We start from the raw sequence: 12327 nt of genomic DNA, 5'->3' as shown, positions 1-12327 counted from the left end.
TATTTAACATTCAGCTAATACAAACTTATCAATCAGCTCATCAATTAAAATTCTAAATTTTCAGATTTGAGTTGAATGCAACATCACTGGTCCCTGAGGGATGGGTTAAGTGCAGACAAAAGATAATTACTAATTACCATATTTACTCATGATGAAGAACTGCAGAGATTCTGTCAAGTGGAAGACGCTCCACATCAAGCAACAACTTGAAAGCGCTGGTTGTCTTGTACCATAATCTAGTCCAGAAAAGTCCAAAACAAACAAAACCCCAAATCATGACACGTTTCAGCCTTTACTGTTGGAGATGAACTTGTGTAGCCTTAAGTTAGCGCTGCTGCACAACTGTCGTGCTTCATTCACCAGCTGGATTCCTTCGGTTTCAGTGGATGGACTTGTCAAGCCGTCGTCGACCATAAAAATGTAATTCTGATGAAACGGACGGCTGTTTCTCTGTAGCTTCCTCTTGAAATTCTTGCAAGATGTTTGAGTCCATTGTCAGCACAGTCTGGGGAAGAAGCATCACCAAATAAACTTCCACGCAAAGCAAATTCAATCATCAGCATCCCACCAGAGGAAGTGGAGGTAATTGTTTTCCTTACAAAAGTGACACAAGACACCAACAAGGGAATCTGTCAGCTCTGGACCTATCAAAAGGTGGTCATTGAAGGATGTTCCCTGAAACCGGGCAAAGCATTCAAAAACAATACAGATTTTGCCAGGCTTTTGCTGGTGACAAACACCATGATGTGGGATGTACCACACTGGGCACTTGTGGAAATCTGCTTTTTGGACTTTATCAGCATCTCCATGAGCAATAGTTTCCTCCATGAAGGCTTTGTAGTCCTGATAGTTCTCTCTCTTATAAATTTTCTTTCTGGGCAGTTAGGTGATGGACAGCACGTTCGACATTGTTTGGTAAGGTTGGCCTTTCTCTTTGAAATAGAAGAGGCATCTCAACTTGACTATGTACTTCGTGCCAGATTCACTGTACCAGTTTTGATGAAAACTGATGCAGTGAAGTTCTCAAGATCATCTTGGAAGAAGTGGTCCTCTTCAGCGACCCTCTCATTAAAGTTAAAAACATATCCACAGACTATGTATGGGCTGTCATATCCAATAATGCTCCTTCCTAAGTCAGTTCTCCATGCAAATGGTTGATTTTATTCACCAGACACCACTTCTCTAGGAAGAAGAGCTTGTGAACAGTTGCAGCCAGTTAGTATGCCAATCTCGTGACTTTGAGGAAGAGCTATGTTATCGGTGACGTGCTCAAGATGAGGCCATGGCCTAACTGTCTCTGGAGCATCATCTCTGTCTGAATGAAATTTCTTGTACAAACTGTAGAAAGAGTTATTTTCTTCTCTGAATTTAATCCTCTGACTTGCAACCCAGAGAGCTTTTGGCACGCTATGACTGCTTTTAGAGGCCACAGTGGATAACTTGAGTTTTGACCTGTCTGCTCTTTGCTTTTAAAGAATGTGTTGAATCACTGCAAAAAGAGAACTAAAAATAAGTACAATTTTCTTGAAATGAATGTATTTGTCCTTGATTTGAGCAGGTAAATAAGATTATTTTCCAATGGAATTAGTATTTTTACCCCTAAAATAAGATAATTAGATATACTTCACTTGAAATAATATGATGGAGATGAATTGTGCCTATTTTAAGTGCAAAAATCTTATTCCATTGGCAAATAATCTTATTTACCTGCACAAATCAAGGAAAAATTATCTAATTTCAAGAAATAATTTCTTATTTTGAGTTCTATTTTTGCAGTGATGAAAGTTGTATCACTCTGAGTATCAATGCGTGCATACACAAGTGTTTTTTTTGCCAGGCTCCTTTGTGGACGAAACCCACACAGGAATGGTTGTGGATGTTGAGTGTTGGTCTATCATTCTGAACTGTGTTAGATGTTGCCTCACTAATGTCTCTTGCTCTGTTTTCTTTTAATGGTTCCTTGTTTCTTTATCTGCATCTATCTCCTTGCTTTGTTCTTTCAAGCTTTCATGACCTGTTCTTCTCTTCAATCTCTTCTTAGTCTCTTGAATGATACCCAGGCTTGAGACAGCCAAAACACATCTTACTTTCTTACACAACTTTGTGTTTTTCTGCTGCTAGCTTTTCCAGAAATCTTCGACACTTGTACAAACTGTGACCTGATGTTTCACAAATTACAGAAATTGAACTGGTTAGATAAGTCCACAAGGAAGGCCAGCAATGTCATAGAAGCTCTCCTTGGCCCACTGCAGGTAGTAAGAAAAAAAAGAGCTGAAGAAAAAATAACATTACTGTTGGACAGTGTGTCCCACCCCATGCATCAATCTGTTGCAGAGCTAGATTACTATTTCAGTGATAGACAACAGAGGAGCATTATTACACCGACTAGATACCACTGCTCCTAACAAGCAGAAGACATTAATAGTTCATATCCCTGCTGTTATTAGTTTTTCCATTTCTTGTAAATAGTCTGTTTTTTATGCACACATATTCATGCACACATTGTACACAAAACAAAAATAACCTACTTGGTTGAGAATTTATTTAAATCTGAGTATGCTATTTTTAATAATTGCCCAGTATTTTTAGTCTTACGTCATAGATTTGCCTTGTACAGTTTGTCTCTCTCTCTCTCTCTCTCTCTCTCTCTCTCTATATATATATATATATATATATATATATATATATATATATATATATGGAGAGAGAGAGAGTTTCGCAATTTGATTCAATTCAGTCCAATCTTTGTGCATGTAAACCTTTGATTTGGAAGAATTTTTTCTCTTCCTTGTAATTCTGATATTTAGCAAATAAAAAGGATTTTGTTCATCCTAACTGATCTGGAGCAGTTTAGCCTTATTTGATTTAGTTTTCTGTTGTTTTTTTAAAATGCAAAGCATGTAAATATTTGGTTTCAACTATAGGACATGTTTGACCAGTGACTATCTTTTAGAAGGTTATTCCAAGCTTCTGGTTGGAAGCTTTTTCAACATGTTAATGATGTCAAATTCAGAAGATAAGTTTTAAATCATGAACTGCTGGAGATGATTATCAGCCTGCAGTAATATAAGTTCATTGAGTGTCCACACTGTGGTGCTAGCACTCTTTCTTGCACTTTTACTCTGACATAAAAGGCATCAATACTAAATTAAGCTTACCGTTAATCTTTAAAATGTATTTATCCCAAAGCTATTATTGACAGAAAGGAGAGAGCAGGATTAATCATCTCCACAACTCTAATTACATCTGACGGAACAGCAAGAACCTGAATTTGTGATAAGAACTGAACCGATTCCCACAATGTGACGTGAATGGGTGAATGACTGACTGTAGTGTAAAGCGCTTTGGGCTCTTCGGACTTGCCACACAATTATAAGCCATTTACCATCATGCCAGCAGGGAAAACAGGACTGTAAAATTCCAGCTTGCATAAGTTTAAAAATGCCTGAAACCAACACAAGTTACAGGCAGTTTGTAGCAGTTTTCTATTTTTAGATGAATTGTCTAGAATGTAATGGTTTCAGAAATTACTAGATTTTAGACAAACCAAGCTGTTGAGGAACATTGTTGAGGGAAAACTTTGGATCTTAAGGTGGAAGTTTAGCAGGTTTAGCATTTTCCCACTCAGAGCAGACCCAACACCAACTGTTGCCTCAAGCCCCCTGCTGGCCTCAAGGGCCAAGATTTTAAGTAGTAAGGCAAATAATCTTCCAAGGTAGTTATGTCAACAGTCTTAATTAAATGCTAATTATAGAATAATTTTGGCTCTTTACATTTTGAAAATGTGGATCAAATAAATATAAATTTTCTTCTTTTCTGGTGGAAAAACCGTTAAACATGCCTCAACTTAGTCTGTATTATCACAGTGGACGCTGGTTACAACTACCTGACTAAATTACTAATTTCTCCCTATTTACTTTATAACAGCCACCATCTGGAATAGCAGGGACACTACTACTACTACTAATTTAGTTTATCTTTTACTGAGCAGCAGATTAAGATTGTATCTATATTACCAGTGTGCTAGTATGATGATTAATTGGATTAAAACTGTTAATGGTTATTTACAATCAAACGCTGCTTAAATATTGGCTTGGATCCACAGCTCAGCAAATTCAACAGCAGACGTTTCCAAGGAGTCAAATTTGATTGATCAATACAGATTCTAGAATCCTGCCACTCAAGGTGGCAGCGTGTTGGAACGTCTCTGTTACTTTTATTCTGATAAATTATTTTTAAAACATTTAGTTAGTCGTTTTGTAGATGAAAATTGCTTTTATTGTGTGATTCGTCCCTCTGGTATAGGATGATGTGCAGCTGGAAAGGTTTTTGCCGATACCTTTTTACTATAGGACATTTGCTATGATGCATAGCCAGAGTACCCATATCGGAAAAAGAAAACATAAAAAAAATGTAAGTATTCAGTCATCTTCAGTTTATGTTGCATGTGAGGCACATCGTATAATGCCTGTATGATTTAGTCTTGAAAGTGGCTACTTTTGCATTTATTTCATAAAATGTGATATGGTGAATTTCACAAGAATCATGTAAAAAGTATGTGAGTAATGTTAACATGTTTTTCATATATATATTTTTTTTTTTACTAAGTTTGAAATACTTGTACTTTACATACGTGAACAAATCCAATCATATATATAGGTTTTCTGTGTGTAAAGTGAATATTTTTAGAGGAAAATTAATGTTGTCTTAATATGTTTTATATATCTCTATTTAAATGGCAGCTACTGAAAGTTGGTTTTAAAAGCATCAGAATATGTACCATTACATATAGGTTTTTTTGAAGGTGTACAGTCACTGTACGGGAAAGAGCACATATAATCACAGTAAACTGGGCTCCTCTCTGGGCTCACTCGCCCTTCATGTTTGAAGATTTCAGTGGGTACCTCCTGAAACAAAAAAAGAGTAGTCAAAGTGTGCAACAACAAATATGCAGACGACTGGAGCACTATGGAACGACATCCATCTGTCGAGAGTCAGGTTAATGTGAAGCGCTGGTAAAAATTACAAAGGAACACTTGTCTAGTAGAACAAGCATTACTACCATCAACTTAGGTTATGTGAAAAAACAACCAAGTATTGACATTTATACCAAAATGTTATATGCAATTTATGTAATGCATTGATCATGTGCTAAAATTACAAATATTTTATCAATAAGAATGGAATGAATAGTCTTTTATGTATTATTGTTCTCTACTAAGGCACACTGTTAACTTGATCGTTCTGATGAAGATAACGATGCCATGGAAAGAGGGGTGTGAGGAGGCATTTATGAAGTCAGATCGTTACAAAGAGCTGGTGCTGGACTGCAGGGATAAGGATTGGCAGTCATGGTTGTAACCCAGTGGAGATCTGATATAGAGGTTTCTCCGCCCAGTCCGCTTGGACAGTTTTGATAGAAGTGAGAGAAAACAAGAAGTGCAAAGATTGGGGGAGGCCGCAGTGAGCCTCATGTTGGAACAGGAGGGAGGAATTGAGCTGGCAGCCAGGAGGGAGTAAGTAGTGGCTAGCCACCACTGCTGACCCACCATCAGGAGAGTGTTATAGTTCAGGGTAGAAACACTCAGTGATTGTTGATAACTATCTGATTACACAAATCCTGGTTTATGGCTCTGGTCATGGCAGATGACTGAAGGAGATGCATCTTTTGATGTAAATAATGACAATAAAATACTTAAAGGGATACTATGCAACCGGGGTTGATTTTCCAGCGAGGCTCCCCCCAGAGGGCGAAAGTAAAAGTGCACTGTCGTAAAGATGCTCAGCTGTTCTGGTTTCTCTGTTAAGCCAGGCGCGGTTGTTTTGAGCTTAGCAGACAGGCGAACGCAACGAAAAGTCGGAAAAAACGGCAGAACAAACAATGACTAACAGTGAAGGTATGAACATGCACACAGAGAGAGAGAAACCATTCCAATGTTACTTACAATCACATCAGCAGAAACGCGAGGTCCGCGTCAGCCTTGCAGCCTTCTTTTTCTTTTAGCTCTCGCCATTCGGAAAAAGCTTGACCGATGTTCACCCGTGTACGACTCCTCTCTCTGTCCAGAGCCCTTTTCCTCTTTCTTGCCTGCTCCAACATGGGCTTTCGCTGTTTTCTCGCTGGTTCCGCCATAATAACTGCACAAATATCGCCACTGCGCTAGCAACGAGCACACCTTTCACTGCGGGCGTGTAGCAGTTCTCGCCGTAAAGCAAGACCGACTCTCGCGATGCACACGACTTCTGAGCCTGTGGGTGCGGGCCGAGTGCTCCTGCAATTGCAAGTACGGTATTTCCCCCACAGACCACCAGGGCGGCCGAGAAAACCTTTGTTCGACCTGAAATGACTCATTTAATCATCCAAAACGGTATGGAACACATTAATTAACTGAAAAATTTTGCATAGTATGCCTTTAAAATGCTTTGAAAAAACATTTAACATATCCTAAATTAAGCCAATACTTGGTGCAAAACTTACACGGTGCTGCTTTAAGCCTAGGTCAACAAATAATTTGCACTAACAAATAAAGACGCGAACGCTGGAGATAGGCACCAGCAACCCCCACGACCCCATGAGGGATTAAGCAGTTTGGAAAATGGATGGATGGATGGAAATAAAGACGCAGCATCTTACATTCACAATAATAACAACAACAACAGTGAGACAGAAACCTGATTCAGACACAAAACAACATTGAAACGGTTGAAACCGCACAACCGTGTTCTACACTTGTATCTTGAAGTATTCCCTTTCATTTTATACATGTTTAGATACTTTACAGAAGAAACAAAAACTAACGCAGGCCAGCTGATAGCCTTGCCTGGTCCCCGGCACAAGACAATCTAGAATGGGACCTTCAAATTTTAATATTTGCCCTTTTAAGACATGTTTTATACTGTATTCTGTTGCCTTTTTTCCTCATTGATGTTCTTCTTTAACAACCCCGACCCATGCCCCATACTTTGGATTTTTTTTTTGTCTGATTTCCTGTTTGGAACAGTTTCTAGATGATATTTCTGCCTTAGCAGTGACACAAACCACAAAAACAAGTAAATAAATAGTTTTTGTACATTGATCTACACAATAATTTTTATTAATTTGAAAATATATTTAGAAAAACATATTTTAAATCTAGTCTTAAGGTCTTCGATGGACTGGCGACCTGTCCAGGGTCTACCCCACCTCTCGCCCATTTACAGCTGGAGATAGGCACCAGCACCCCTCACGACTCCAATAGGGATAAGCGTGTTGGAAAATGGATGAATGGATATATTCTTATGGTATCAATTTGTTAATCGATGCTGTCAATAAATTGTAATTGTAATTAATATAATCAAAATCTGAATCAAGTATAAGGTAATATCTTACTTTTTTGCTTCCTGTGCAAAAGCAGATCATGAAATATTTGCTAACTGCTGCTGCGTCTCCCAAAATAAACCCTAAGAACATATTGCCGAGCCTGCACAGCAATTCAGCTGCACGCCTTATAAATCAAAATCCCTAAGAGAGGCCAACATTACTATAGAAACAGTGGTGTTAGATCCTTAGAGTGATTTTAATTTGTAAGGTGGATAGGTAAAAAAAATTCATGAAGTCTTGAGCATGACTGTAAAGAAAATATTTATGAAATAAATAGTAACAATTTAAGATTTAAGCTCCAAATGCAATAGATGGAAGCTTCCTTTAGCAGTATCCTGGTTTTATTAACAGCTGCTCACCTGCAGCACAAATCCAGTGTGCAGGTGCAGCAGTGAGGATGCGCTTGGTAGAGACTTCAATGTAGAGCAAATTACAAAAACAGCGCCGCCATTAACGTTTACCAGCCTTCAAATATGTCCCTGACAGAAATGGTTGAGTTTTTTTTTTTTACAGCACCATTAGACCACAGGACACAGGTTAAAAGTCCAGCTGAAGTCTGTAGGCAACATTCAACCATAAGGGAGAACTGAAGGTAGGCAAACTCTGTGGTTTGAGGCGGGTTCCTCAGGTGACAGGCCAGATGCAACAGAGATTGAAACTTCATATTTTCCTCTCTCTGATTGTAGCATACGGAGCATGTTCTAATTTACTGGAGCAGCCCCATGAACATCTTTGTGTTTGGGATGGGGAGGTTCCTGATCACTACTTCGAGAACAATTAGATAAAAAATACATACATTTCAATTTTAGGCTCACATTATTCTTTACAAGTATGCATATAAAAAAAAAAGATATTCTTGCCAATACCCCCACCTACCACCATCCCCCTCCCACACAGGGAGGGCGTGTAGCCCTCCACCAAACCCTAGCCACTTCAACATCCAGTGGGGCCGGCCATTTTTCTCTCTGCAACATGAGAAAATAATCCCACTCTTAAAAAAAAGCCACAGACTGCTCTGTATAAGTATTTCTGGCATGTTACATTAAATCTTTTAATCATAGTTGGAATACATTTTGAGTTACTGGAAGCCCATGAAATGACACAGCAGTAAATGTTTCCAGGTTTTCAGATTTAAAGAGCAGCCTTCAGAGACATCAGAGTAGTTCTCAAGATTTAAAAAAAAAAAAACTGCCACTGCACAGTCTAAGTACCTGTTGCTGTAAGCTGTAAGCTTCAGTGTACGTATTAGCTTTATAATCCAGTTGTTAAGAAAGCAGGAGAGAAACCAACATGGTTCTGGATGAGCTTTTATTCAAAACGTTGAACTTCTACAGGCTTTTTACCATTTCACAGAGTTAAAGTATCTGCATAATTACTAAGCAGCCGTGCAAAAATAATTCTTCTTCCTTTTAGCGTTTCAGAAAAATATGGGGCAGAGGATTGACCCGTCGTCTTGCATTAGAAAGCTCCTTTTTTCCTCATTTACTGTAATGCCTTGTCATAATAAGAGTGTTTTCTAATGGAACCCTGTAAAACTGCGGCAGGTTTGCTTGTGCTTAGAAATTACCTGGAGACTGTGGCTGATTGCCCCTCAAAAGCAAAACAAGTGGATGAGACAGCTTTAGTGAGAATTATTCAAATGATTTGCTCTTGTCTGCAGGAAAGAAACAGGGTTGGAGCTCACTGGTAGAGGGATGCTAAATCCTTTGGCAGCCAATATGTTTCTGAGCACACAGTTAATTCCCTCATTCATAGAGACATGTCAACACTCTGGATGTGCTCTGACTCATCTACATGTCTGCCGGCATCCATAATGATCGACTAGGAATAAATCTCACTATATTTGAAAAGCTTGTTCGGAAAATTCCCTGATTCAAACCGTCTGTTTCCATGTGGCCCTCCAGTGTTATGAATGCACAGTCATATGAAAAAATTTGGAAACCCTATAAAATATTCCTTGATAAGTAACTTTCTCATATCTACCGAAGATTTTTTTATTTATCTGGGGCATTATGGCTCAGAGGTTAGGGAGTTTGTCCTGCAATGGGGGGTTACCGGTTCAATCTGCTCTGACCGTCTCAGTCGTTGTGTCCTTGGGCAAGACACTTCACCTGAATTGCTTGCTGGCAATGGTCAGAGGGCCCGGTGACACTGTTGTATGGCAGCCTCACCTCTGTCAGTCTGCCCCAGGCCAGCTGTGGCTACTAACATAGCTCACCACCGTCAGGGTGTGAATGACTGATTGTAGTGTGAAGTGCTTTGGGCGTTGAAGACCAGTTAAAGCGCTATACAAGTACAAGCCATTTACCATTTATCCCTTGGAAACAAAACCATTTAACTGTATTTAAACAAGAAATAACCATATTTTAATTATTAAACAAAACATATAAACAAAAGGTTGTTTTCAAGCCGTGGGAAGAGTTAGGACACTACTCATCTCTTCTTTTAACTATCCAACCATCTTGTAAACATCTGAGCAGATCAATCAGTCTCGTTTCCTTTCTCTGCTTCTCACACACACACACACACACACACACACACACACACACACACACACACACACACACACACACACACACACACACACACACACACAAAATGCCTGTGCAGGAAGAGACAAGCTGTGTCTTATTTTATTATTACTTTAGGCTGATCTGTGATCATTGAGACAGAGTTGACTAGATCCTTATTTGACTCAATGTAGCGGCTTCCTAGCTTTCTGAAACGGAAAACCCAAGATATGCAAGGGCTTCTGGATTTGCACTAACCCTGCTTTGGGAAATGTTTTGATTCATGTTGCTTGCAACAGGTTTCAAAGTAGATGTCTATCCGCATGACACTTTGAAGTTTGTTCTACAAATTAAGTCTGTTGATTTGCAAGTTACCTTTTACATGAACCTTTATATTTTACCTTTTCAAGATGGCTCGTCGAAATTTTTAATCTGCCGTCAGAAACTTCTGCACTTGTGGATTTCTGTCTGTGACTTTGTGTAGCAGAAGGTCAAGGCACCTTTCTCACTATTTAAGACCCTTTTTCCTCCATGTTGTTGCCCCCACCAACCTCATTACTCTAAATGTGCATTGCATTGCATCAAGACAGATGACATGAGATCCATGTTTAGATGCAAACACACACCAAAAAATACTACAAGCCTCACTACAGTATATAATACAACACTGTTTTACAATCACCTAAACACATCGTATGTTAATGACTGTGTTGCTCTCCAAGTTCATGAGGGTATAGCTACCATTTTTTTCTGAATGACCCGTGCATAAGAAAAATACAGGACAGATTAAAAACGAATTTCAAACTCTCCTGTACAGAGTAGTCTCAGAAGTGGTGCATATTGAGTTTTGAATGTGCAAGACATAACTTGACCAAAAAGACGTAAAAATTATATGAAAATACTAATATCTAATGAGACGTAATATTATATCACTACCAATTACACATCTTGTAATACAGAAACCAGCTGTTGCAATAAATGAGGCATTCGCACCAGCAAGTATGACTTTATTGAGCACAGAAATTACAGCACCTCATCTTCCATTTATAAATTACAGGAGGCTCCAAGTATGTCCTGGCATATCTCTGAAATGTGCTGTACTCGATAGATGCTATTCTCATTGTCCTAAACTTGCAATTTAAAAAAAGTGATTGGTACCAATTAATTATTTCTGAGGATATACAGACTTAATAGAATACATATATAATAGAAATGGATATGATAGACAGACATGACATATATGAACAATATATATATAAAACACAGGTGTTGCAATATTAGATTAGTAATATGCTATTTGTCAAACTTCCAAATACTCTCAAGCTGAATATAAGAGCAACCAGTGAAATAAATAGCAGCAGCCAGCTGCAAGTTTCCAAGGGGGATGCTGCCTGAGCTTAGTTGACTTCTCCATTGCCTGAAGTACTGATAGTGCGGACAGTGATGCTGTACAGCAAAAAGTGTTCCCCTGTCACTGGAATATAAAAAGCATATACAATTTTAGCTACAAATCATATTGTGTAGCTATAGTGAAGGGGTTGCTATGCACTGACAAGTACTGGGACGACTCTATCACAGTTGTGACTGATTGAGCTGGATTATATGTTGAATCCTGTGGCTCTACAGTTTCTGTGGTAGTTCCCAAATCTTCCTCTCTCTAAACACAAGGGTTTTTGGTTGGTCCTTCCCTGAAAGGTGTGGATGTAAGTGGCTGATCACCACCTAGAACTTATCATGATTTAGGTTTCAGTTCGCTTGTTTCTGGACTCATTATCATCTGTCACCACCCAATCAGCTCTGTTCATATTTCAGTCACCAGTTTCCAGTCAGCTCAGATCAGCTCCACCTGCTGCCAGTAATTACTGTCAACTCTGTTCACCTGCCTTCATATACCTACCTCACTCACCCACTCACTGCTAGATCGTTGGATCACCACACTTGTGCTCTGCTGCTGTGGGGTTTTCAGTTCTTGTGTGCTCTACCTGCATCTCAAGTCTGGTTCTGTCAGCAACTCCTAGTCTGTCTACGTTTAACATTTCCAATAAACCTTTTAAATGTAACTCTGTGTTTGAATGAATATCGGGTTCACCAGCAGCATTCGTTACAGAGCTGTTGATGTGACAATCTCTGCACTGGCCAAGTGGTCTGATGTCTGTGTACCTACAACATTCAATGACAAAAAGCCATCACTGGTCATTGTGGAGTTTGATTCTTTATCATCACAATTGTTATTTAGTAGACACTTTTTATCCACATTGACTTACATCTGAGCGAACACAAGCAAGAAATCAAATGGGAGGGTATAGCTGGATTACTTATGCAAAAGGACACATTTGCAGTCTGTACATTATGCACTTAACCAAAAATACACTACAACCCTTTACTTCTTATGTTGGGAACCATGGTTTTCATGGAAAGCTGCATCCCTCGAGAAGACTGCTGCAACTCAGTCTGACA

The sequence above is a fragment of the Fundulus heteroclitus genome, chromosome 15, assembly GCF_011125445.2.
Source record: "Fundulus heteroclitus isolate FHET01 chromosome 15, MU-UCD_Fhet_4.1, whole genome shotgun sequence".
Lineage (NCBI taxonomy): Eukaryota > Metazoa > Chordata > Actinopteri > Cyprinodontiformes > Fundulidae > Fundulus > Fundulus heteroclitus.
Note: the sequence above shows the minus strand (reverse complement) of the source record.